A 26,059-nucleotide genomic window follows, 5' to 3' on the forward strand; every position below is an offset into this window, starting at 1 on the left:
TATGAAGACATTCAGGGTAGGGTCAAGGTAGAAGATTTTTGAACAAGAAAGGAGAAATTCTGGGAGGGAAGATAGGTGATGGTACCAAAAAATGTTATTGCCATTTTTTTTATAAGTTTGATGTTTGAGCTCATTTTTCTTTTTTGTACACAATAAGATTGAGTTAAGATAGAAGGCAGAAGCAATGAATGATTAAGATTTTAATATGGTTTGACTAATTTTTCAGGCTCAAAAACAGCATTTATTGTTGTAATTAAAGTAAAATATTCTGGTTTGTGTTTGATATTTTTTAAGTAGGGATGCTATCTATGCTTAGTAAATGAATGATAATTTAGAAACTTGAAAAATATGATGCAACCATTTTAAATATTTAATTATATTTACAATGTAACCATAAAGCAAACAGAAGCTTTATTTTATTTTATTTTATTTTTTGAGATAGAGTCTTACTCTGTCACTCAGGCTGGAGTGCAGTGGTGCGATCTCGGCTCACTGCAACCTCTGCCTCCCAGGTTCAAGCAATTCTCCTGCCTCAGCCTCCCAAGTAGCTGGGACTACAGGCAGACGCCACCATGCCCAGCTAATTTTTGTATTTTTAATAGCGATGGGGTTTCACCATGCTGGCCAGGCTGGTCTCAAACTCCTGACCTCATGATCTGCCCACCTCAGCCTCCCAAAGTGCTGGGATTCAGGCATGAGCCACTGTGCCCAGCAAACAGAAGCTTTTAAGAAAATATTTCCAATGGACATAGAATTGCTAAATATTGCCTTTCTCATGTATGAAAATAGTATATTGTTAAGTGAATTAAAACATCATTAATATAAATAACATAGGCTTAATTATCTTCGTTTGGTCATTTTTCTTCATTTTATTTCTTTTTATTAGTCACAGGAACAATCACACTTCTTCAGCCTTTGAATCTTGACAACCCAGTAACTCCAAAATCTACTCTTTGGAAATTGAGGCAACAGATAACAGGAATAATACCAGCAGCTATATGTTTACAGTTTTTGTGGAGAATATAGATGATCCTATTTCCTGTGATCCAAGTTTTTCAACAGGAGCAGGTATAATACAAGTCAATCTTATTGATAAAATTCATGAGACAATAATAAAATTTAAAAATAAAACTTGGAATTATAGTTTAAGCTTTCTAGTTTTATAAATGGGAAGTAAATAAAAGCAAATAAAGTGAGATACATAGCATGTTCCTAAAAAGAAAAAAAACTAAAGTTACTATAATTCAAATTTGAATTCAAGTTATAATTATTTCTGTGTGTGGTAGATAGGGGGTAGGAGTAATGACAAAATTATTCTGAGTGTATCTGTAACATATGGATTGATATGTAGCCTCACAAATTATCAAACACATAAAAATCTAAACAATAAAATACAATTTTCACCTACTAAATTGGCCAAAATATTAAAATAATAGGAAAAAATTCATCATTGGCTAGAGTATACAGAAATTATCACTTTCATAAAGTTGGATTTTAGAATAACCACCTAGAATACTATTTCATAAAGTTATTTTAAAAATGATTATAATCTCTACCTGAGTATTTCTCCCTGAATTCATCTTTACAGAAATATTGGAGATATAATCAAGATTTATGTTCAAAGTTTGTAATAGTATAAGGTTTGAAATAACCAAAATGTCTAAGAATAGGAAATTGATTAAAAGATACTATGTCCATTTGATGAATTGCTAACCATTAAAGATTATCTTCAAAAAATAATAAACATGAAATGATACATGATACAAACTATAAACACATTTCCTTTAATTTGGTGTATACAATAATATATATACCACATATAAATAGATAATTATAAACACATATACCATTTGTATATAATCATTATTTATTTTTGTATGATTATAGAAAGTCCGGCATGAGGAGGTAACTGCTTGAGCTAACTCCGACCCTTTTTGTATGATTATAATAAATTATTCTTTTCCAGCATTTTAGTAAACCTGCTCCACTATTCATTTTTAATGTTTCTTAAATTAAAAATTCTAGCTGTATTTATAAAATTTCAGCCTCTTAAGTGTCATCATTACTCCTAGTAGTATGTAGTTATTTCGTCTGCTATTCTTGCCTCCAAAAATATTTGCTTAAAATAAATTTTCAGTTGTACAAACTATAATAGATTTAAAGTAATATATAGAGGTAGCTTTCAGTATGATTACAATAGACATAGTCCTGAAAAGTTTGATAAATTAAGTTTTATAAATCAAATTTTATTCTTTTACTTACCTCATGAAAGAAAGCATGCATCATTTATTGGAATCAGTATGTCTTTGTGTATAAAATGATAAAATATGCTATTCTACTTTGTGTCAAACCAATCACAACCTCATATACTGTTCCCTAACCTCACTCTTATGTGTATTTGTGTTTTTCAGGAGGACCTGAAAACACAATCTTTAAAACATTTGAATATACTTGAGACCTTGCACATGACTGGATCTCAGAAAACACAGATTGGCTTGATTTAATTTTGGCTGGGTCCACTGGATCTCAACAATTATATCTGCTCTATTAGTTAGTCTTTTCATTTTTTTCTCTCCATTTATTTCTAACTTTACTTGCTCATGTACCATAAAGACTTTACTCCTTCTACTTTCTTTGTTTTACTGCTTTTCTTTCTCTATTTCTATTAAGAGAAACTACCCAACTAACTGGGAGGCAAGGAGATAAAAAAGAAGTTGAGGGCAAGTGGAACAAGGCAAACTTCATTAAAATAGTCTCTTTTTTGTTTCGTTTTTCCTGGATGCCTGTTCATTGCTGCTCTATTTCTTACCACCAGAATTATCTCTTCTCAATCTTCAGAAACATCACCTTTTTGGAAACCCAAAAGTTCCAAAATGCACAACACACAGATTTCTTACTTTGAATCAGAACATATCTTCTGATAAACATAATAATAAACTTACCTAAAAATAGAAGTTTATATTAAAGAAATTTGTTCACAGAAACTAAATTTAACCAAGAAAAGTCTCCTAGGTGAGACTTGGCAATGTACCAATGAACGAGTTTGGTGTTTGTGAAGATATGATCTTTTGGACCACTTTGAGACAATTTAGTTGATGTTCTTTGTAATTTCCTTTCAGTCATCCAAAATTATAGTAAACTTTAAAAAGATACATGTGGATCTCAAGAAGGTCATTTTGACCCGATTTCTACCACAAGCTTGGCTGAACCAGCATAAACTGCTAGAGCAGCATCAAGATCGGGATGTTTTTCTCTTCCATCATCTGGGCTGTGGGCCTTGGGACACAAGAGAAGCGAGGACAAGTCACTTTCTGTTTAAAGTAGGGCAACTCTGTGGGTCTCTGTGACCAAGAATTACCAAAGACATTGACATGATTTTCAAGCTGCTGATTTGACACACACATATTCAATTCATTTACTGGGTTTAATTATCCAGTTGCTATAATTAACCAGAACAAATCACTAAATTACAGAATCTGCCTACACATGTTCAGTTTGAAACAAAGGTTAAAAATAAGCGAGTCCCAGTCACACCAAAGTTGTTCTACAACATCCTTAGAAAGTCCTGTAAAGAGATCTTTACAGGACTACCCAGTCTGGATTGTGATACAATATTCACTGGATTTGATATCCAAGATTCAGCTGCACAGTAAACATTAAGCCTTTTTTCTTTTAAAAAAAGTGTTTGTAGAATCACTTAACAGGTAGAGAAACTATCAGTAGTCTAAATGTGCATTTATGTTATTTGATTTTGGGATTACACAGAATCATAGTTGGTAGCACTGGAAGGAGGATGAGGAGCTATGGTTGGAAAAAGGCAAGTAGCATTTGTTGAGCATTTGTGAGATGTGTTATGTATAGTATTTTATTTAATCTCCAGAACTACTCTAAGATTGGAGAAGTACTTTATCCCCATTGTACAGGTGAGAATAGTGATGGAGCAGGAATTCTAGTGCATTTCTTCCTGTCTTCACAGGCTGTGCTCTATTTTTTTGTACATGTTTGTGAAAGGAGACAAAAAGCTTCAATATCCTAATATAAAAGAATAAAAGTAGAAATCATATCTTAGTGGCCATTGACTTTGAGCAGTTATATCCCATTCCATAAAGTAGCCCAAAGTTTAAATGTAGGAATATCAACCTGAATTATGATGGCTCTTTTAAACGTTGATGTTAATGGGAGTAAGTATTTGTAGGGGTTTTTTGTTTCTCTGAAACAAATATGAAGAAGACCGTTTTAAGGAAAATACAGCGTGGTAATTTATGGTACCAGCATGAAGCAGGAAGTGAAAGAAAGACATTTGAATTTAAATTATTGTTCATGATTGTGTAATCGTATAGGTGTTTCAGTGTCTGTTCCTGAAGACATTCCTGCATCTACTTTTATATATATGGTTCTTTCAAGAGATCCAGATCTAGGACAGGAAGTTGAAGTAAGTTTTTTTATTTTCATCTATTTATTTTTGCCCAACTTGGATGAGAAAAAAAACCAAAAAGAGTGCTCAATTTTTAATGCACAAAATATTATTTTGCCAGGCTGTTAAGTAAAGTGTTCTTTATGTGTATGGTAGTCACTGAAGTGAGAGAGGAGACTTAAACCTTTGGAAGCAGTAACATATAATTAAAATGCTCTGACTTCAAAACGAAAGCAACAGATTTTAAATGGTCTGAAAGCATTGTGAAAAACTAGAGCTTACATCTATTGGCATTTATCTGATGACATTTATGAGCATGAATAGAATGTTTTCATTGTTCATTGCCTTTTATTCATCCCAATCAGGCATATTTTCTTTATTATACATACAATGTGAGTAATGGATATTTTAGGTCTTCATATTAATTCTGGTTTTAGCAATAATTCATAAAGAGGAGAGAATAAATTTTAGATGACAAAATGGTTACAGCTTAAGTGGGAGTAAAAAAGAAATTTAAGATAATTCACCACTGTATATTTTCTCAGATATTTTTCTGGTATACATATGACCTATAATATAATTATATTTGTAAGAAAATTATTTTCTTGATGATGCAATATATCATAAATCTGATTAATACACTGGAATACTCTGCCCTAAATTTAGTGAGTCAAATTCTCCATAGAAGAGAGTAAGTTTTTTTCTGTTTGTTCATGCTTGCTATAATGATACACATAAATATACACTTGGGAATATGGTTGAAACTAAAGTTTGAGAGAAAGCTCTGTGAAGAATTTAGTCTATATATAATTTTTCTGGTTACCTGATTGTAATGAGATATTGATTAACACACTTGATTACATTTTTTGCTCATGGGAATTTCAGACTGAGGACAGACTACAACACAGGAACAATGTAATTCCTGATATACCAGTCTCAGCTCATCTATTTGTGTGAATGTGTCAGTGTGTGTGTTGGGAGGATAGAGTTGGGATACTGGGGTACGTGGAAGTGTGCATTTAAACTAGAATATGTCCATATGTGTGAAGGATGGGTGTCTACAAAAGTATCAGTTATAATTATGTGCTTACGTGCATAGTTTCCATTACCAAAAATTAATGTAATACCTGGATTTTATTGTAAAAGTCATTAGGAAAGAGAAAACAAACATTTGGAAAATGATGATGTTTAACAAATCTAAAACTATAATAATGGGGGAAAACAGAGATTATTTTCATAAGAATATTTAAGAGGATTTTAGTCTAATATAAGCCAACTTTGGTTGTTCACTTACAGGCAAATGAAAGACGGTTAATATGACCATCAAAATGGCTATTATGCATTTTTTGGAAATGGCATTGGGTATCAGATCTCCCAGGTTTTACTGGGGGGGTTTTTTTGAGCTGGAATCTGGATTTAAGTGTTTATAATATAATTTCTTTATGAAATCCTTTTCAAAATCTTTAATATTTGTCTTGATAACAATGGAGAGAAACATGCCGATGCCCATAAAAATAATAGCTTTGTCCAAGGCAATATTTTATTTTTGCCATACAGAAAATCGATTCAGAGATGAAATCAAATGGCTTCTTCCAAATAATTCAGTGCATGTGCCTCCTTTAGATATACTTCCTGAGTATTCAAGAGGGAACAGCTTTTTTTTTATATTGGAAAAATCTGTAAATGCAACACTAGAAAGTAAACTAATTATGAAATTATTAAAAGCTATTCACCAAAAATGCTCTAATATTTTAGTATAAAATGCATTAAAAAAATACAACTAAAATGTGAAAGAATATATAGATTATTTTTGAAGTCTGAAACTGAAAGTCAGTTCAGATTTTAATTTATAGGCAGTCTTCGCAAAATTTATTTTGGTTTACATCTTGCCAAATCGTTGCATCAAAGCCGTCAGTTCAGAATTCATGCTTACTCAATAATGTATCATGTTTGTGTGTGTATGTGTGTGTTGCAGTTTTTAATATTCTTCAATTAATGCCACTGCCTACTTTGCTTTGGATTCGCATAATGGTGTTATTTCTAAAACAACTGAACCTCTTTTGGACTATGAAACAAATCCTAAGGTGAGACTAAATATAAAACTGAATATAAAACAATGGATACCTTTAAATACCCTTCAATAAAATAATTTTTAAAAACGTATCAAAGTTGAAATAAAAAGTTATCAAATTTATGTAATTGTATTTTCATATTCACCCAGATCAAGCAGAAATTCATTTTAAAAGAAAATAAATTTAGACACTTATGTGACTCATTATGTGTACTTTTTCATTAGACCTTACTTAGTTAAATATTATTTCAATCATTGTGTGTGTTTCTGTGGGTGTATATAAAAGTTGGAGAAGGGATTGTCTCCATATTCAACAGCATGGAACAGGCAATGTTCTGGGTAATTAAATAAAAGTGCACTTCTTTAGTCTTGAATTATCTAAAAAAGTGTCTCTCTCTTTGGCTTTATGTGATTGTGGAGACCTGGTGTGGCCTTTCTTCCCTGCAATGTCCTGATCAGATTTGAAATTTGCAAATAATTGGAAAGAAGAGTGAGGTATAAGGAGATGAAAACACATAACAAATCATTTTTTCCTACCAAATCATCCTGGAAAATGAGACTATTTAAATTTCAAATGTTTTCCAGTTTCTTTAAGCAATTCTAAACATTTCCAGTAGTAGACTTATCAGGCTGTCTGTTGTTGTTGATGTTGTGTTTTGTTGTTGATGTTGTGTTTTGTTGTTTGTTTGTTTTAACATCATCTTAACTAAAATATGACTTTCTAAACTGCAAATGTTTTGGCCAGAACTTATCTATAGTGAGATAACACCACTATGTGAGAGTTGAAGAAAAAAAAAGCAACAACTATTTTTCCAGGACATTTGACTAGTTGCTTATAATAATGCTTTTCACCCTGGTATTATAGGATCATTTCTCATATAGTCCACTTTGCTGTTTTCCATTCACTCCTAAACAAATTGCCGTTCTTTGTTTTGTTTCTTTGTTCTCTCATACAAAGTTCAGGATTAACTTTATTTAGAAAGTGCATATTGACATTTTGATTTTATTTACTTATTTTAATTAATTTATTTATTTTGAGATGGAGTTTCACTCTTGTTGTCCAGGCTGTAGTGCAACGGGGCAATCTCTGCTTACTGCAACCTCTGCCTCCCAGGTTCAAGTGATTCTCCTGCCTCAGCCTCCCCAGTTACTGGGATTACAGGCACCTGCTACCAGGCTTGGCTAATTCTGTAGAGACAGGGTTTCGCCATGTTGGTCAGGCTGGTCTCGAACTCCTGACCACAGGTGATCCACCCACCTTGGCTTCCCAAAGTGCTGGGATTACAGTCATGAGCCACTGAAATTAAATGGCCGAAATTAAATATTTTAAGCACTTAAAAAACAACCCACATTATAGTTTCTCTTATTTATTTTAGCATTTCCATTTAGTGATTGCTGTGAGAAATAGGCAAAACCTGTCTTTGGAGTTATGCGTTGGTACCATCAGTATCAACGTCCAGAATGTCAATGATGAGATTCCTGTTCTTACGTAAGCAATGAGTAATCTAAATATTTAAATGATAAGATTAAGCCACAGAAATTTTTCTCATAGCAGGATAAAGACCAGTGTTTGGCTATTGTTTCCCACTGTTAATTTTTTAAAAATATTTTAAATGATCTAGAAAGTAAACCTTGATAAGTTGTATTTTATTGCTCTTTTTATATGCACTGGAAGCCAACTCATTTATATTTCAGACTTGAAACTACAGAAGAGAACCAATATTTTTTTGATGGAATAATCCAAAGCTTCATATTTTTCTGGTATTTATTTTTAATAGTGAAAATGTAGAAAATGTACATTGATATGTTCATATTGCAAAGTCAATGTAGGTATTTAAGAGAATTTGGGCAAAAAACACTTGCTGATATGGACATATGCCCAAACATAAAGATAATGAAAATCATTGCAAAAATGTTTGTAGTATTTTGTAATGTGGAATAAAGTACAATTTACCAATCAGTAGAAGGACTTGAAAAAGGATACAAGTAAAAGAAACTTTTAAGTTCATTTTATAAAATGTAAACATTCTCTAATAGATTTAATAATGTACAATGAAAAAACATTAAGAAGGCCAGACTTGAAACTGTTACACAATACATATTACATGAAATGTAAAATATTTGCTGTGTGACATAGATGAAAAAATACATTTGTTTATACTGATTGATAAAAAAATCCTTTTGTCCCACAGATATATGCCAGATGCACCTATAAATATTTATGAAAATCTGTCTGTTGGAAGGCTAGTCAGGTTGACAGCAACTGATAGAGACATAGGGCACTCGGTACATTATTTTCTATAATGTATTTTCTATAAATGAAGGTACAATAATATTTTTATTGTGAATGATTTTATAAAATATATTCAACAGTGTTTTTTACTAGTGAAAAATAAACCTGATTATCATTCTATTAAGATGAAACCATCTTTAAAATATTTAGCAGCATATTTAGCATATTTTCATGAGGTAGAAATGATTATTTCTTCCTTCTCAGAAGTATGGAAATGGTCTGTATAATCTGGTTGCTCCAGGAGGCTCCCAAACAATTCAAACTCACAATAGCACTCCCTGGGATTTTATTGTATGATTTTTTTTTTCTCTGAGAAGTACATTTTCCTATGGAAACCAGAGCAGTAGTAAACATAAATTGAATATTTATTATATATCACATATATAATAACTTTGCATACATAATAACCCCTTTGGGTTTTTACTCTCCTAATTCTCACGTAACATATGATGCCTGGAAAATATTTTAATTTATCCGAGCTCATGCAGCTGATTTCTGCGGCAGAACCTGCACTTGAATTCAATCTGCTGGATTTTGACATTTGTAACTCTAACTACCTTCCACATGGCCAAAAGTTTGGAGTTTCTAGCCCTAATGACATAAATATAAAACAAGAAGAAGAAGAAAAGAAAGATGTTTCTCTTTTTAAGAGGTGATGTACATTTTCACACATGAAAAGAGCTGGGTTAAACCCAAACCATCTATCATATCAGCCAAAAGATCTCCTGGTGGAGAGCCAGAATCTGAGAGGGATAGGGAAGATGACTTGTGGAGAGAAGGTTCGGTATGGCAAGTCAGAAGTTAAGGGGAGAGAGAGAGAGAGAGATACAAAGACAGAGAGAAGGGTGCCAGAACTGGCAGTGAGAAGCGGATGGTAGGAGAGATGGGAGATTAATTACATACCAGGGGATTGATAAAAAGCTAAAGATAAATGAAGGATGGTTTCTCCTGTCAGAGATGTGAGTAACAATTGTGGAAAATGAGAAAACTGTAATGAACCATGTGGGGATAAATTAAAATAGAAGGTATCAGAATGAACTTATATTTTTCCATATATATATATATGGAAAAGATATATATTTGTACATGTATATCTATATGTGCATGTGTGTTTAGTTAACAAACATTGATGTAATTGTATGTGTACATAGATGCAGAGACCCACAAACGTAAATCCATACATTTTGTGTCCCTGCTTAAAGAGTGAAAGAACTTAGGATCATAATATCAGAATAGCCATGAGTACAGCTATTACTCAGAAAATGAGTTCTAAATACCATTTTTCCCTTTAGAAGCTTTTTAGAGGAATGGCTTTTTTTGAGGCCGCAGTAGTTAAAGTATAAAACGAGCGAGAATGCAAGAACATGCTCGAAGAGTGATGAAGGTATGTCAAAAACAAAATGCCAGAAATCAGCTTCAATTGTTCCCCCTTCCAATTCTAGAGCAATCTGAACATCAAAATAAATAATACAGATTATAAATCATAAAATGAGATTCCATGAGTCCATCAGATATAAATACAAAGATAAATGGACAGTTTGATGAAAAACAAGATGCCTACATAGTTTCAAAGTATCTCTTTTCAAATTATTATTATTATTATTATGAGAGACAGAGTCTCACTGTGTCACCCAGTGAGTGCAGTGTGGTGGCGTGATCTCAGCTCACTGCAACCTCTGGCTCCCAGGTTCAAGTGATTCTCCTACTTCAGCCTCCCAAGTAGCTGGGACTACAGGCGCCCACCACCACACCCAGCTAATTTTTTAATTTTTTTTATTTTTTTAGTAGTGACAGGATTTCACCATGTTGGCCAGGCTAGTCTTGAACTCCTGACCTTGTGATCCACCCACATCTGCCTCCCAAAGTGCTTGGATTATAGGTGTGAGCCACTGCACCCAGCCTACAAAATACTTGTTATTTGCAAAGAGCAAAGTAGCAACTTTGGAGTATGGAAAACTGGCAGATACTCACTGAGTCAAGTAATTAAAATGGACTTCATCAGTAGTGAGACAAACTGATAACATTCAATAAGAATACAGTATAATTTCTATGATATTTAAGCAAAACCTACATAACCTGAATCTAATTGTGAGCTCACATTAGGCAAACCCAGCTTGAGAGACATTCTCCAAAATTACTAGTCTGTAATCTTCAAAAAGTTCAAAGTCATGAAACTCAAGGGAAGATTGAAGATCTTTCCCTTGAAGGAGACTAAAGACACATGACAACATGTGATTCTGAACTGGATCTTTTGCTATAAAATATATTGAGACAATTACTGAAATTTAAGTGGAGGTCTTGGTGTTAGATATATTGATGTTAACTTTCAGATTCTGATGAACCATGGCTGTTTGAAGAATACCCTTGCTATTAGGAAATGTATGTTGAGGCATCAGGTCAGCTACTTACTCTCAAATTGTTCTGAGAAAAAAAAAAAACTCTTCCATCAACTTTTAAAAAATTAATAATTATACTAAAATAGAAATGAAAGAGAAAATGAAAGCTATAGAAGATAGGCAGAGAAGAGCCAACACCTTAAGTCATGTTCTAAAAATTCCTGAAGAAGCAAACAAAAGGCAAAGGTATACAACAAATGCTCAGAGGTATCATCCAAAAAAAGTTCCTAAAGTAAAAAATTTGAAAAGGCAAACTAGGTTCTTGGAAAAACTAATCCATAATGGCTGAATCTGAGCCAGATTTTAATAAACTATTAGATGTTAATTTTTTAGAAAAGTATTTGGGCCTTTAGGCAAAAAGAGTAGGTCACTTACAAGGGAGTAATATTAATACATTGTTAACAGACTTTTCTATAAATCCTTTCTATAAGTTAACGGAGTAACAATTTAGGAAACTTGAGGACACAAAATGTGATTTAACAAATTTACATTCAGCAAAATGACCTCATATATAAAAGACAGCATATGAAAATTTGAGAACATGGGAAACAATATCTCCTTAATTAGTTCTTCCTGATGCATCCGCTAGAGAATGCACTCTAGACAACCAAAATACCTAGAAACATAAGAACGTAAGAAATGAGAATGAGCATCAATTATGTTTTTACCTGTAGATTAAAAATCAAGGTTATAAAGGAGAGAGCACCTTTCACATAAGGGTTACGTGCTCTGCAAATATAGATGCGATAAAATTATTTAAAAAGGAATTCCCAATGAAAACATTATCAGTTTTTCTTTTTGTTGATTTCTGTTGTTTTTCTCTTTGCCTACTGTCCCCTACTCCACCTACACCCTCTTCAACACCCCCACTCCACCTCAGTCATCTCTGCCTGGATTTCCTGTACTCATTTTTCAACACCCAGCCTAGCCTGCACTCTGTGCTCCCCACTCCACCCACCATGACCCTCCCATGAAATATTTTCTGAAATGTGCAGTTAAGAAGACTTCTCTTTCCCTGTCACTTACCCAACCAACATTCCTTACAGATCCACAGTTGCGACTAGCGTGCGAGTTTCATCAGATCAATGACTGACCTTTATTTTGTCCTTAGAACTATTTTATCCATGCCACTATTTTTAATTCGTAACTTATTCATTTTATGAGTAATGAAAAAATTTGCATCTGCCTGCCTTTTAGATTCAGGAGGGGTCACACTTGCCTATCCTTTGGATTATGAAGACATAGCCACACCAAAGTCTTGGGTATTATATTTTAGAGCTTATGACAATGAGCGAATACATTCAACAACTGGGACAGTCACTGTGTTTCTACAAGATGTAAATGACAATCCACCTCAATGCTCGCAGGGTATTTACATGTAAGTTATGATAGTAATTGTTTGGTCTTCAGATTTTGGCACAGAGAGAAGCATGAAAAAAATAAATGGATAAGCATCGTACCATCCCTGGAATGAAGCTGAAGCCTTTCATTCTTTATTTTCAGACACTATGCAGCTTCTCTTTCTCCTCCCTGGTACAAGTTAATCTGCTTTATTAATTCTTTAAAAAGTATAAAAATTAAAGCTAGAAAGGATTCCAAAGGATTATTTTGTTTAGCTTCATGCTTTCAGGGAGATAAAAGAGCTATTATATTAGAAATCATATATTTGTATAAATGCAAGGATATAATTCGTTTTGTATTTTACTGACATTAACTTAATGATAGCTCTAAAGCTACATACAAACTTACTTTCTTTGTTCTGGCTTTTAAATTATGTAGAAATTTAAAATGCAAGTATTGATATGTTATTTCTATTATTAAAATGGAGTTCATTTACTCACAAAGTTTACACAGTTAATACATAGTGGTCTGGATCCTGAAACCTAGATTTTCTGATCCTTAGTGTATTGCTCTATACAGAATACTAGAGGGCTCAAAAAGACTTAATTTAGTCTAGGAGTAATCTGGCAACATACTCTTCTTTGATATTCTAGTAACATATCTCATTCCAACAGTGTGTGATTACAGAATTAACAGATCACGTGATAATCTGTTAATAATGATCACATGATGATCAATACTATTATATAGAAAATTTATGGAAAACCATAGTAATCTGTGCTTCCAGCAACAAAAGACTATTTAGATGGACCTAAAATAAATTATATGCAGTAGAATTTTGATAGTCCTGCAAGTTGAGCTATAAAAGCTCCTGCTTACTTAAAATTTCCACTTTCATAGCAGAAATGATATTTTATAATACATTATAAAAGGTTTTTGGTGGTCTACCCTTGAATTACTTTCTCCCACTGAAAACAGTATTTTATGAATACAAATGCAGGGATATATTTGATCACTTTATAATAAAAAATGTCCAAAATCCACATGCAAAAATGGTGCCATTGCTCCATTATACTCAAAAATCAACTTTTAGTTTGTTTGTAAACTTTTTGTCAGAGATGTTCTGCTAAAAACCAAAAGGCCAAAGAACAAAGAATTCTGTAGCCACTCCAAGAGTTGTTTGCTTTTACTTTCTGTTCCAGCTAGTAGCCTACAGATTCATACTGGAAGGTATTAGAATTTTTTGTTTCTAAAACATTTTTTCATGTTAACAAATTAGACAACTTACCTTTTATTCCTCTATTATTTTAATTGTAAGTTATTTTGAATGCTTAATATTAGATGTATTCTTTTTTTTATTATTATACTTTAGGTTTGAGGGTACATGTGCACAATGTGCAGGTTTGTTACATATGTATTCTTTTAAAAAAGAGAAAAATACCATTATAATTTTGTGTACTAGTCAAGGTACCACTGATTGCTGTTTTAAAAAATAACATATGTATATATCATTGGCTAAACCCAGTAAGCATTTCGTTGCCCCTTATGCAAAGAGTAGTGCAGGTTGGTGGGCTCTACTGTGTGGCACTTTATGCTGTGACTCAGGGATCCTAGACTACTCAATTGTTAGGCTTTGCAGTATGTTGTCTTGTGCTCCGAACCACATGAAGAGAAGTGAGAAAGACAGCATGTGGAAGGTACCCCCAAATTTGAATCATCATACCTAGAACTGATATAATGCATTTCCACTTGCATTTCCACTTGCATTTCATTTGCCAGCACATCTCACATAGCCTACTTCAGTAGCTGTAGGGAAACTGGGATATATAGAGGGACATAGGAATATTGGTAAGAATAAACAGTCCCTGCTAAGTATCAAATTTAATAGTCAATAGCTCTCAGTTTTCTTATTTTTAAGTGGGAGACAAGTATATATTATCTGAGTAAAGAAAAAGCATGGAACATTTAATTTCAAGAGATCACATAGAGATCTAGGATTTATAAATATAAAAATATTAATCTGAGATACAAATTTCCATTTTGTTCAATGATAACGTGTGCATAATACTAAAGTTGCTGCTTATTCATCCAGCATAATAGCAATTCAATTCCCTTAGCCTCAGCAAGGATCCCAAATAATTTCTTATCTTACACAATTTTTCATCAACACTGTACTTTTCTTATTGGCAGGAAGTGATTATTTAAAATATGAGCACATTTTTAAACATCTATTAAATATTATCATCTGCATAAATCTAAACTAACATGTTATACCACATTTTTCTCATATTCTACTCATTTCAGAACTGAACATCCTGAAAACATCCCAGTTGAAACGTAGTCTCTCTAACTTGTACAGATAAGGATGGAACTGCTCCTGATAACAAAATAATGTATCATTTGATTATGGATGCCTTTTCAAATGGAACATTTACCCTCACAAACAATGAACTGACAGTAAGTATTTTTAAGTTGCTCTCTGATTGTGTCCCTGTGATACCTTAGATAGAAAAATATTTTATTTTCACGATTATAAAATTCTTAATGAACTACAGTAATTCAAATAGCTGACGGCAGAATTTGTTCCTGGATTTTTAATTGAACCTTAAATTACCAACAACATATCTTAGTTTGAGATGAATGCTGGAATGCAATTTTGATCTTTGGAACTGAACTAGGAAGGTTATAAATTTCCTAAAACAAATGGCTCTATAATAAAATACTATTTCTTTGGAATGTGCCAAAACTACTGAAACAGGATTATTCCCTTGACCCCTATGCAGGACTTGCGAAAGGGGTGGTTCATTTGCTCAGCCCTCAGCTCTCAACCCCTCACAGGATGGGAAGCATGCAGGTGAGCGGGTGCAGGGGCTGGGACTCATGCCTCTGGGCACTGGCAGGAGTACAGCTCTGTGCTTCCCCATGACGTCTAAGGGGGTACCTGTGACCCCAGAGCCCCAGAGGGCGTGTGTTACAGTGTGCTCTTTTAGCTTTGCTGTCCATGTACAGCTTAAGTGCTTAACAGCTCAGTGGAGGGTCAGGGTGACAGTCTTTCACACCCATCCTCTTGGTACCCAAGTTCTTGTCCAGCATCCAGGAAGAATCAGGCTGCACAAATGAACTGAAGAGTGGTGAATGTAGAAGATTTTACTGAGTGGTGGAAGTGACTCTCAGTGGGATGGGGAGCTGGAAAGGGGATGGAGTGGGAAGGTGGTCTTTCCCTGGAACTTGGCCCCAACTGAGCTCTTCTCTGAAGTCCCGCTATCAAGCTGCTCTCTCTGATGTCCAGCTGCTTCTTTTCTTCTCTCCTTCTCTGCTGCTCAGCCACTCTGCTGCTCTGCTGCCCCTCTGCCAGTGGAGGCTGGGGTTATGGGTACAGGATGGGGGGTGGGGCAGGCCAGGATGGTTTTGGAAAAGGCAACATTTGGATGGGAAAACAGGAATACATGTTCTCACTTTGGGCCATAGTCCTGGGCTTGGGGGTGTAGCCTTAGCCGGGGACCACCCTCTTCTACCCAGTATTTCCTTGCCTCCTGTCCATATCACTACCATAGTTACTTTTAATAAATATCAAATATGGTATATGAAGATTATTAATATGCATACTTTATTACTGTATTCTGGTATGTGCCATAGCTCAAATATTTTACCAATTAAAGAAATCCAGAACTTTATTTCCAATAAATTTTGAGACCTAAGTCAGGCTATATGTTGTTATACTCACATAGTTTTAAAAGAATAGGTGGGGTTAGATTAGACATTGTGTTCAACAAAGATTCCTGGGTAATGGCTGAACATTGCTATGATAAAAGTTGTTCAAACCCATGTTGAGTTTGTTTTCATTAACCGATAAGAAAACAGACATGGTCTGGATGAGTAGACACAGGTAACAAGCACTTCTTTTTTACTTATTTTGATACTGAATTCATTGCAAATGGACCTCTATCCAAGTTGCATTTCACACAAACCCCTAACATTATCATTCTCTGTCTTATACTTTGTGGCTGAGATGCACCGAACCACTTTCACAATCTTAAAACAATGGATGTCCTTCACCTCTGCCTTTTAGTCCTGCTGTTCATGCTATTCATAGTGCTATGAATACATACTGCTAGAAATTCCTCCTCAGCTATGTCGTATCCCCAGTACTCACACACTTTTGCATAACACTCATGGCTTTGTTTAGAGATTGTTTCTTTTACGAGCCATCCCTGATATTTCTTCTCCCTCTCGTCTGGATTAGGCACATCTCATTGGTTTCTTGCAGCATTTTGTATCTCTCCCACCATAGCACTAATCACACATTCCATCTGTTTCTCCCATTAGATGGTAAAAGAAAAAAATCTGTTATTAAACTAGTTTCTGACATATATTCAGTGTTTTTAGATATATGTATGTATTTATTAATGAGCAATTAATGGGTATAAATCTGCCATTTGATAGAAGAAATAAGACCTAGTGTTTGATCAGTAGGGTGACAGTAGTTTACAATAATCCATTGTATAAATCAAAATAGAAGAAAATAATATATATATTTCCAGTGTAAAGAAAAGACAAATATTTAAGGTAATTGATATCCCAGTTATACTGATTTGATCTTTACAAATTATACAAATATATTGTTGCATGTACCCCAAAATATGTACATTATGTATTAATAAAAAATAAACTAAAAATAATGAATGAGTAAATAACATGAACAAAATTATACTGTAAAAGTCATTTTTGTAAGACATTGACAGGATTTAGTAACATTATTGCCAGATGCATTAATGCCACGTTTTCATAATTCCTTGCAATTAGAATATATTGTTGATATGACTAGAATATCAAAACAGATACTTGTAAACTACATATATTACATTTGTATCCTGATAAAGATGGAAAATAATAAAATATCAAAAATATCCTCAATTAGGAATATGAAGATCGTGGCATTGAATAACATTTCTTTGAATCTCCCTTATTCATGCAGCTCTAACAAGAATAAAACAGATAAAACAAGCACACAAAATACATGAGTAAACAACAACAAAATTTTTGTAGTGGACCTGTTCTAATGTGACTAAAACCGTAAAACCAGCCACATAAATTTCCTAGAAGCAAAAGCATTGACCCAGAGTATTTTATTATGGCTTTCTAACTTTGCCTGAAAATTATGAAATATTAATCTTTATTAAATTCCCTGGCATATGGTATAACCTCTTTTTCTTTTTTCCAACTATTACATTATTGGAATGAGAACAATAATATTTTTCTCAAAGGGTGATTAAGTTCAGAAAGAGTCATAAAGTGGAAACATCCTTATCTTAAAGCAGCTAGAGAAAAGAAGCTAGTGTGTAAAAAAAAACTGACACAATTTTAATGCTTAGGGAATAAAACATTTACTAGAAGAACATAGAAAGAACATGTGTTTGGTTTTCCAACGATGTTTGAGTTTTAAACTCATAAAAGGGCATAATTAAAATATAAATTTTTTAAAATTAAAAATAAAAAATTTCTTCTTAGATGCTATACATTGGCATGTGTATTATATTAATGAGATAAAAAGAGGTTAGCAGTCACTCAAAACCATGATTTATAATAAGCACCAAGAGTTTTATGTTAAAATAATGATTACAGCTTTAGTAGACTAGTAGATATTAACTTTAAATTTACCTTTACTCATTGAGGAATGATATTCACCAGGGTACCAGTGATAGCCATGTAATTGTAATGTTTAACAATGAATTACTATTTAATGAATCCAAATGATTTCATATGCAATATATTGAACTTATTAATAAAATAATAATAAATGAATATTTCTTTAAGTCAGTATTACTTATCATGTATTTTATGAGGTTATTTCTCTTTAATGAGCATTGACCTGAAAAATCACCCCAATATATTTTTACTAGTCAATTCATTTTTTAATTATTATTTTATGATGTAATATTTGATATTCGATAACATAAGTAACATATTTGCAAGTAATAAAGCATAGCAATAAAATGAACCCCTGAGCCCATCATCTCACTTCAGAATTAGAATATTACTAACAGCTGTGCTGCTACCCTTTGCCATCCCTCTGCTTGTCTTCTAGATGCAACCAATATCCTGAATTTTGTGTTTGTCATTGACTTGGGGATTTTATAGTTTTGTCATCAATGTACATATTACTAGATAACATTGTTATGTTTGCTTAGTTCTTGAGCTTTAAAAACGTGGTATATCTATGCAGTCTTCTGTGACTTGATATTTGATTCATTATGTGTTTGAGTCATTATTGTTTAGGGCGTACTTGTTTATCATATCTGTCATCTATCTGTCTATCTATTTATCATCTATCTGTCTATCTACCTATCAGCCATTTAGTTGCTGTAATGTCCCATTATATATCTTAATATTCCATTGTGTGACTATAACCATTCTCTGAATTGCCTCCTGGTTTTTGTGTGTTATGTATATCATTGTAATGAAAATTCTTGTGTGTTTCTCTTAGTGCCCCCAGAACAGAACTGCCATGTTATAATGTATTTAAATGTTCAACTATATGAGTAAGTGCCAAGTTGCATTCCAAAGAGGTTGTACCAGCTTATACTGTCACCTGAAATGGGTATGCATTGCTCTTGAGCAATATTCTTATAATAACTGCTATTGTCACATCATTTAACATGTTTTTGCCTGATTGATAATGAGATTGCACATCATTCCATATATTCACCAATTCTGTGAATAAACATTAAATATTTGTGTTTCCTTTGTGTGAAAAGCATAATCATGTATTTATCCATTCTTGTTTTGTTATTGTTGGTGTGATATACTCTGATATTTTGGAAAATATCCTATATTTTCTTGTAAATATTTTTACAAGTCGCCTTTCATATTTAAGTTTTTCTAAATGTAAAAGAACTTATTTTGTGATCTGCAGTAAAGTAGGAATGCAATTATTTTTCACTATTTGGAGCACCTACTCTTACAGTGATATTTCTACAGAGACTTCTAATGCTATCTCTGACACATATAGAATTTCCATAGATACTGTGTCTGCCTCTGGCTATTTCCTTATTGTAGTTGTAGTTCTTTTCATTGTTAAATTTATTTCTGCATTTTCACATTCTCTCAATATCGACAGATAGAAAAGGCACAAAATAAATTTACAAAATAATTACTGGTGTAAATTATTAATTTCCTGACTGATACATGATTCAGTGCCATTGTTCTCTTTACTTTATCTATTTAGAATATAGACTACAGAATTCTAATATTGAAAAGCACCTTAGAGATCACTTAATATGCTACTTCATTGATGAAAAACTATTTTCCCCCATTTGACTAATTCATTTACAGACTCTGATTTCTATAATTCTGGGAACATTGTAGAATTTTAAGAAAACAGTTTTATTCACCTATCCTTTTTTGCATGAACTCAGCATCCAGTTGCCACACATAACTTCCCTGCCTAATAGGTATTTGCTGTTTGTTGAGAAAAATAGTTAATGTGAATGTGGCTAAGGCACAAAAAAGACCTCAGAAGAACTGAAGACACAGCACGCAATCACACTCCTCCCCTTGGATGGCCCCAGACATACTCTAGGCTACAACCACCCTGAGGATTGTGAAGGAGAAGACTCTTGCCACTTCCCTTTGTATTTAACGTTATTAAAGATCCTGAAAGCATCATGCCTGCCCCTGCACATTCTTCCCAGGAGAGTAAAGTGAAAGAGCAAAAATATGAGATGCTTTGACCTCTCCCAGCAGAATGGATCTCAAGTTCTCTTTCTGCATAATTTCGAAGCTTGCAATTCAAAGCTTGCTGCCTACAGATTATTTCCACTAATACTAAAACAGATCTAACTCATTTCAAAAGAACACAAATTCACGACGACTACTTTTTACACATCATAGTAACTGTTTATGAAGAGAATGTATAAGAAAATGGCAATCTATGACAAATGAATCAGTGTGAACAAATGCACATAAATATGACACCCTACTTTTGCTCTTAGCATATTTTTACACTGTATGGTAATTACAAAGTGCCATAATATACAGTAATATCATCTTAGTTTTGCAATAAATTTATAGTTGTGTATTATATAAAACTTTGCCCTGCAGTACGGAATCCACTAGCTACATATGCCTTTGGGCTCATGAAATGTTTTGTCCAAATTAAGATATGCTACAGTTTTCAATTAAGCAATGAATTTCATAGAATTAGAATGAACATGTAAACATCTCATCAATATTTTTGATATTGATTGTAATTTAAAATGGTAGTATTTGGAATATGTTTGATTAAATAAAATACTTTATTAAAATTAATTTTACCATTTATTTGTATTATTTTAAAATATGGCTACTAGAAAGGTTTAAATTTCATATGTGGCACACATTTATGGCTCACGTTATATTCCTATTGGACAGTGCTGTTCTAGAATATCACTTTCACTAATTTGTTACCAATATAAGTTTCATATGTCTTCATTTTGGATTCATGTAAATGACAAAAGAGATGTTTAACCAAAGAAAACAAAGTGAACCATTGATATACTCTTTTTCATCTACAGATTGGACCTAGACATCTAGATTTTGATAATGCTATTTTTGCAGGAATGCATTTGAAACATACATTGTTTGTGAAAGTGTCTGATGAAGGAAGTCCTGTACTATCAAGTAAGAAATTACTAATTTGAAATATTAAAATAGTTTGACATAGAAAACACCCAGTGCATTTAAAAATTGGGTCTGAGAAGTTTGTCATATTTATAAGTATTCCAATAATCTGTTACAATAAAGTATGCAATATATTCTTATATTAACTTATTTAGTGCTCCTGCACAGCTATTTAAAAACTGAGAGTCTACATACAAACAAACTAGAGAGAATGAAACCCAAATGTTTAATACAGCACATTACAGTTATTAAAAGACAATGTCAAAAATCAACATTTTTAGAATACTTGTGTATTTAAAATATTTCTCAAGGAATTATTTGTTCTACTTTAGAGAAAATACTAATATTCAGATTCTCATAGTAAATTGCATTTCTTTCATTATGCTGAAGTATTTTAATTATATTTCAATTGCTGAATAGTATGTCAGATTTTGGAATCTCTGGTCTTTAATTCAGAATAGTAGCATTTATATATAAACACACTATAAAAGACAATTGCTTTGACAAGTGTTCAGAAAGAATCAATGGAATGTTTTACTCCTAAACTTATTTTTCAATGCTTTATAAGTGAAAAGGCAATAATTTAATATTAAAACTTATCAATATAAATGTATAATTTATGCCCTGAGATTTTAGTATAAAATATAATAAATGTAATATATAATGAGGTGTTAACTAAAGAAGAAAAGAAAAAAGGATTATTGAAGAAGACACATTATTGCCTAAGCTGCATTTTTATGTGCTTTCTTTTCCATAGCAATTATTACAGTCATTGTAAGGGTGAGTCACATAAATGAACTGAATCCAATTGGAACTGTCGGCATTTACCTTCAGTGTATTTGAAAATAGTCCAGTTGATACACTAGTTGGAAAAGATACATTTACCGAGGCAGACTGGCCATTTAATAATATGGATTATACCATTGTTGGAGGCAATTTGGGAACACCTCCCAAATTTTACATTGAACCAGATACAGGTATTGTAAAAACGCTGATATCAATTAATCATAAAAGTAAAGAGCTCATATACACTCATTGGAAATTTATTTTATTTAGAAACTATGATCATAAGAACATCTTAAAAACTTTCCTTGAACTATTTAATGTTCACCTGGATTTGTTAGCTGTATCCATAAATTCTTACTTACCTAAGGCAAAGTACTAAAGCTTTGATCTTTGCTATATTGATCTTCAGAAAGGCTATGCACATGTGCTTTTCCACGTATCCAAGAACGTGACTTAACAGGTGAGTAAAATAGTGCAAACTTTAATATCTGTTATAATTACACTTTAGGGGTATGAATGTGTAATGAATTGATTTGTATTGGTTAATTTCTATTCATTATTGTAATGATTTCATTTATAGAATTAATATTTTAGAATAAATTGAAAATATTTACTAATCGTGGGATAACAGGTTTCCCTTTATTTTTGCATCAGGAGTGATAAAGCTATTAGATTCACTAGACAGAGTAATTTAATCACAGTACAAGATAGCTTAAAAGTAACAGACTTGGACAACGATGCCATCCCTGACCCTCTCAGACAGCGAAGTGGTACTGCTCAGGTGACCATCAGTGTTCTGGTAAGAATGAGTCACTGCTTGTGACATTGTTATCCTTTTGAAAGCACATTTTAGAGAAATAAAAATGAGGGAAAGTTGTAAATGGTTACATTTCAGAGCCCTTGGTATGGATCTAAATTGAGAGAGTAGCATGTTGGTCCAAAAATATTCTAATTGTAACATACATTGATACAATTGTCATTGTATGCAAATTAACCTGTGTGATGTCTAAACTAATTTGATTGTCTTACAAATCTGAACTTAGATGAAGAGTGCTGATACCTCTGGTTGTATTTCAGAAGTTGTTGGAAGGATTATTTTGTGGTTAAACATATTTCCATAAGCAAGCAAACATACATCCTAGAGTTTTAAGAAGTTAGTTTGATACATTTTAATCTGTTTCGGTGGTTTGTCTGCCTCTTACCCTCTCTGGTTTTCAAGGAAGAAATATCTTAATATTCTTTACTAAGAAAGATTCTGAGAGATCAGCCTCAGAGTCTCACAAACATGAAGTATAGAGACAAAAAATTCTAAGTTTTATTATTATTATTATTATTATTATTATTATACTTTAAGTTTTAGGGTACATGTGCACAATGTGCAGGTTTGTTACATATGTATCCATGTGCCACGTCGGTGTACTGCACCCATTAACTCCTCATTTAGCATTAGGTATATCTCCTAATGCTGTCCCTTCCCCCTCCCCCAACCCCACAACAGTCCCCGGAGTGTGATGTTCCCCTCCCTGTGTCCATGTGTTCTCATTGTTCAATTCCCACCTATGAGTGAGAACATGTGGTGTTTGGTTTTTTGTCCTTGCGATAGTTTACTGAGAATGATGGTTTCCAGCTTCATCCATGTCCCTACAAAGGACATGAACTCATCCTTTTTTATGGCTGCATAGTATTCCATGGTGTATATGTGCCACATTTTCTTAATCCAGTCTATCGTTGTTGGACATTTGGGTTGATTCCAAGTCTTTGCTATTGTGAATAGTGCCGCGATAAACATATGTGTGCATGTGTCTTTATAGCAGCATGATTTATAGTCCTTTGGGTATATACCCAGTAATGGGATGGCTGGGTCAAATGGTATTTCTAGTTCTAGATCCCTGAGGAATCGCCACACTGACTTCCACAATGGTTGAACTAGTTTACAGTCCCAAGTTTTTAAAAAAAAAAATTTAATGCAAGAATATATTTTACTTGGCTTGTTCAAGACTTACATCAATAAAATTCTGTAGATTACTTTTATTGGCAGAAGCATATAGAAAGAAAATTTGCCTTTATAGATAGTGCCAATTTTTTAATCTTATGATTTTGTTTACACTCTTTTTGTTACTTGAGAACAGTAAGAATTCTAACACTGGATCCTTTGGAAAAGACAATAACTTCTCATAAAAAATATTTAAAACCACAGACATTGTTTAGAGCCTGTGCATACTCTTGCATAGTGAACACTTTCATATGTGTTCTTAGTGAGCTAAAATAGTTAGCAGTGGTCATGACTCAGTGTTACAATCCCCACTTTAGGCTTATTATGTCTGGAAAACACAATAAACCAGGCCAAAAATCTTTGTAGGGAGAAATTTAATAAAGTGACTTGAATGACTTCAACCATGACTCAGAAGATGTCATAAGCTAATGAACCTACTCTCCTTATGCCAGCTTTCAATAACACATCCCAATACACTTTAAGATGCAGTTTCTCAGTAGATGTCCTTCATAGTTGCACTTCTGCAAACTTATTAGTGTCACTTTCATTTCGTGTGTGAATTCCTACATTCCAATAGGTATAAGAATAAATGATCTCTGTTCTTCATGTATAAAATCATTCAAATTTTTTCTCATGGGACTAGAAGGATTGGTTCAGGAAAGAATACTAGATTTCTTGAGAGTAGGCAAAAAGCTATACACTTCCTACCATCAGATGGGTGAGCTTAACTTTGCTGAAGACACTGTTATTAAATTTAAATACCTTTTCTCTAAAAATACTTCCAACCAAACTTTAAGTGGAAGTTATCAAAATGCATCATTTAGAAAAAATAAGTTGAAGCCAACATTCTCTAGTACAATAAAATTTTTTATACTACACTTCGTTCAAAAAAAGATTGAAGCTGACATATGAAAGTAAACTCAATAGAGTATTATTACATAAAGCCAGGGCACAGATGGATGAATTTTATCTGTAAGAATAAACAAATAACAAAAATTTATGTTATTTATAAATGGAAGTTCAATACTGTTATGGACTGAATGATTATACCCCCCTTCTCAGTTCACACATTGAAGCCATAACTCCCAGTGTGACTGCATTTGGAAGTTACTCATATTTGTATTTGGAGGTAATTAGGATTAGAGGAAGAAATGAAGGTGAGAACATGGTCTGATGGTATTCGTGTCCTTCTAAGAAAAGACACCAGAGAGCTTGCTCTCCCTCTCTGCCATATGAGGACACAATGAGAAGGTGGCTACCTGCAAACCAGGAAGAGAGCCCTCACCAGAAACTGAACATTGCCAGATCTTTATCTTGGACTTTCCAACCTCTAGAACTGTGAAAAAATAATTTCTTTTGTTTAAGCCATGCTATGTATGGTATTTTGTAATGGCTGTTCAAAGTATCCTAAGAGAAATACCAATTTTGGCTTAGCAAACATAAAAATGTTAGAAAGTTATAGTATTAAAATATATATTTCTAGTAAATGATACATATATATATATCAATGGAAAATAATAGTGAGTCTAGGATCCAAGATATAAAATAGTAGGTTAATGATAAATTATTGCATAAATGAAGTTAGAATAAGAATCCATTTTGGAAAACAGTGAACACTGTTTCCTACTTTAAAAAGAAAAAATTAATATGTAACATAATCTTTAATATGAAGACGCATATGAAAATAATTATGAAATGTTAATTTAGGAAGGGTCATCACAAGACAAGCATCAATTCTCATTATATGCAAATTAACCTGTGTGACATCTAAGCGAGTTGGGACCTCATGTAGGACAAGATTACTAGGTCTAACTACAAAGACAGTTAACCTGTCTTCAGTCCAAAAATAGCGTAAAGCAAATTAAAAAGGAAACAAAACATTAGCACAAATATATTTGAAGCATTTATAAAGTAATTACAAATATTAATATTTTTAGTCAATAAAGTGCTTTTTATAATCAGAAAGAAAAAATCTCAACAGGAATTGAAAGTTAATATATGAAAAATATTACCAACTTTACTAGCAAGTAAAGAAAGGAAAATGAAACAATCTAATTTCTTTTTTTGTATTGAATTATAAAATAAAGCAGATGATATTTTTTGTTGG

The 26,059-nt window shown here is 32.9% G+C and overlaps 1 protein-coding gene and 2 long non-coding RNA genes across 6 annotated transcripts in view; all 3 read left to right on the forward strand.

Annotated features, from left to right (window-relative positions):
- Positions 1-1,744, forward strand: part of LOC129485402 (protocadherin Fat 1-like) — a 107,303-nt gene extending 105,559 nt beyond the window's left edge. For both annotated transcript variants that reach the window (XR_010121552.1, XR_010121551.1), the window contains one exon: positions 887-1,744. The gene's annotated coding sequence lies outside the window, so the exon portion shown is untranslated. The remainder of the gene's footprint in view (positions 1-886) is intronic.
- A 2,452-nt stretch (positions 1,745-4,196) lies between these two features.
- On the forward strand, positions 4,197-20,822 carry LOC134737028 (uncharacterized). Of its 2 annotated transcripts, none has more exons than XR_010121561.1 (5): positions 4,197-4,432; positions 6,390-6,498; positions 12,372-12,552; positions 14,820-14,972; positions 19,000-20,822. It is a non-coding gene; the product is annotated as an uncharacterized lncRNA (long non-coding RNA). The 2 variants fall into 2 exon arrangements; XR_010121562.1 differs by having other exon boundaries at positions 15,299-19,665.
- Positions 20,823-21,095: 273 nt separating this feature from the next.
- Positions 21,096-26,059, forward strand: part of LOC129484003 (uncharacterized) — a 46,761-nt gene continuing 41,797 nt past the window's right edge. For both annotated transcript variants that reach the window (XR_010121564.1, XR_010121563.1), the window contains exons 1-3: positions 21,096-21,173; positions 21,931-21,953; positions 22,614-22,758. This is a non-coding gene — a long non-coding RNA (uncharacterized lncRNA). The remainder of the gene's footprint in view (positions 21,174-21,930; positions 21,954-22,613; positions 22,759-26,059) is intronic.

This window comes from Symphalangus syndactylus, chromosome 6 (genome assembly GCF_028878055.3).
Source record: "Symphalangus syndactylus isolate Jambi chromosome 6, NHGRI_mSymSyn1-v2.1_pri, whole genome shotgun sequence".
Lineage (NCBI taxonomy): Eukaryota > Metazoa > Chordata > Mammalia > Primates > Hylobatidae > Symphalangus > Symphalangus syndactylus.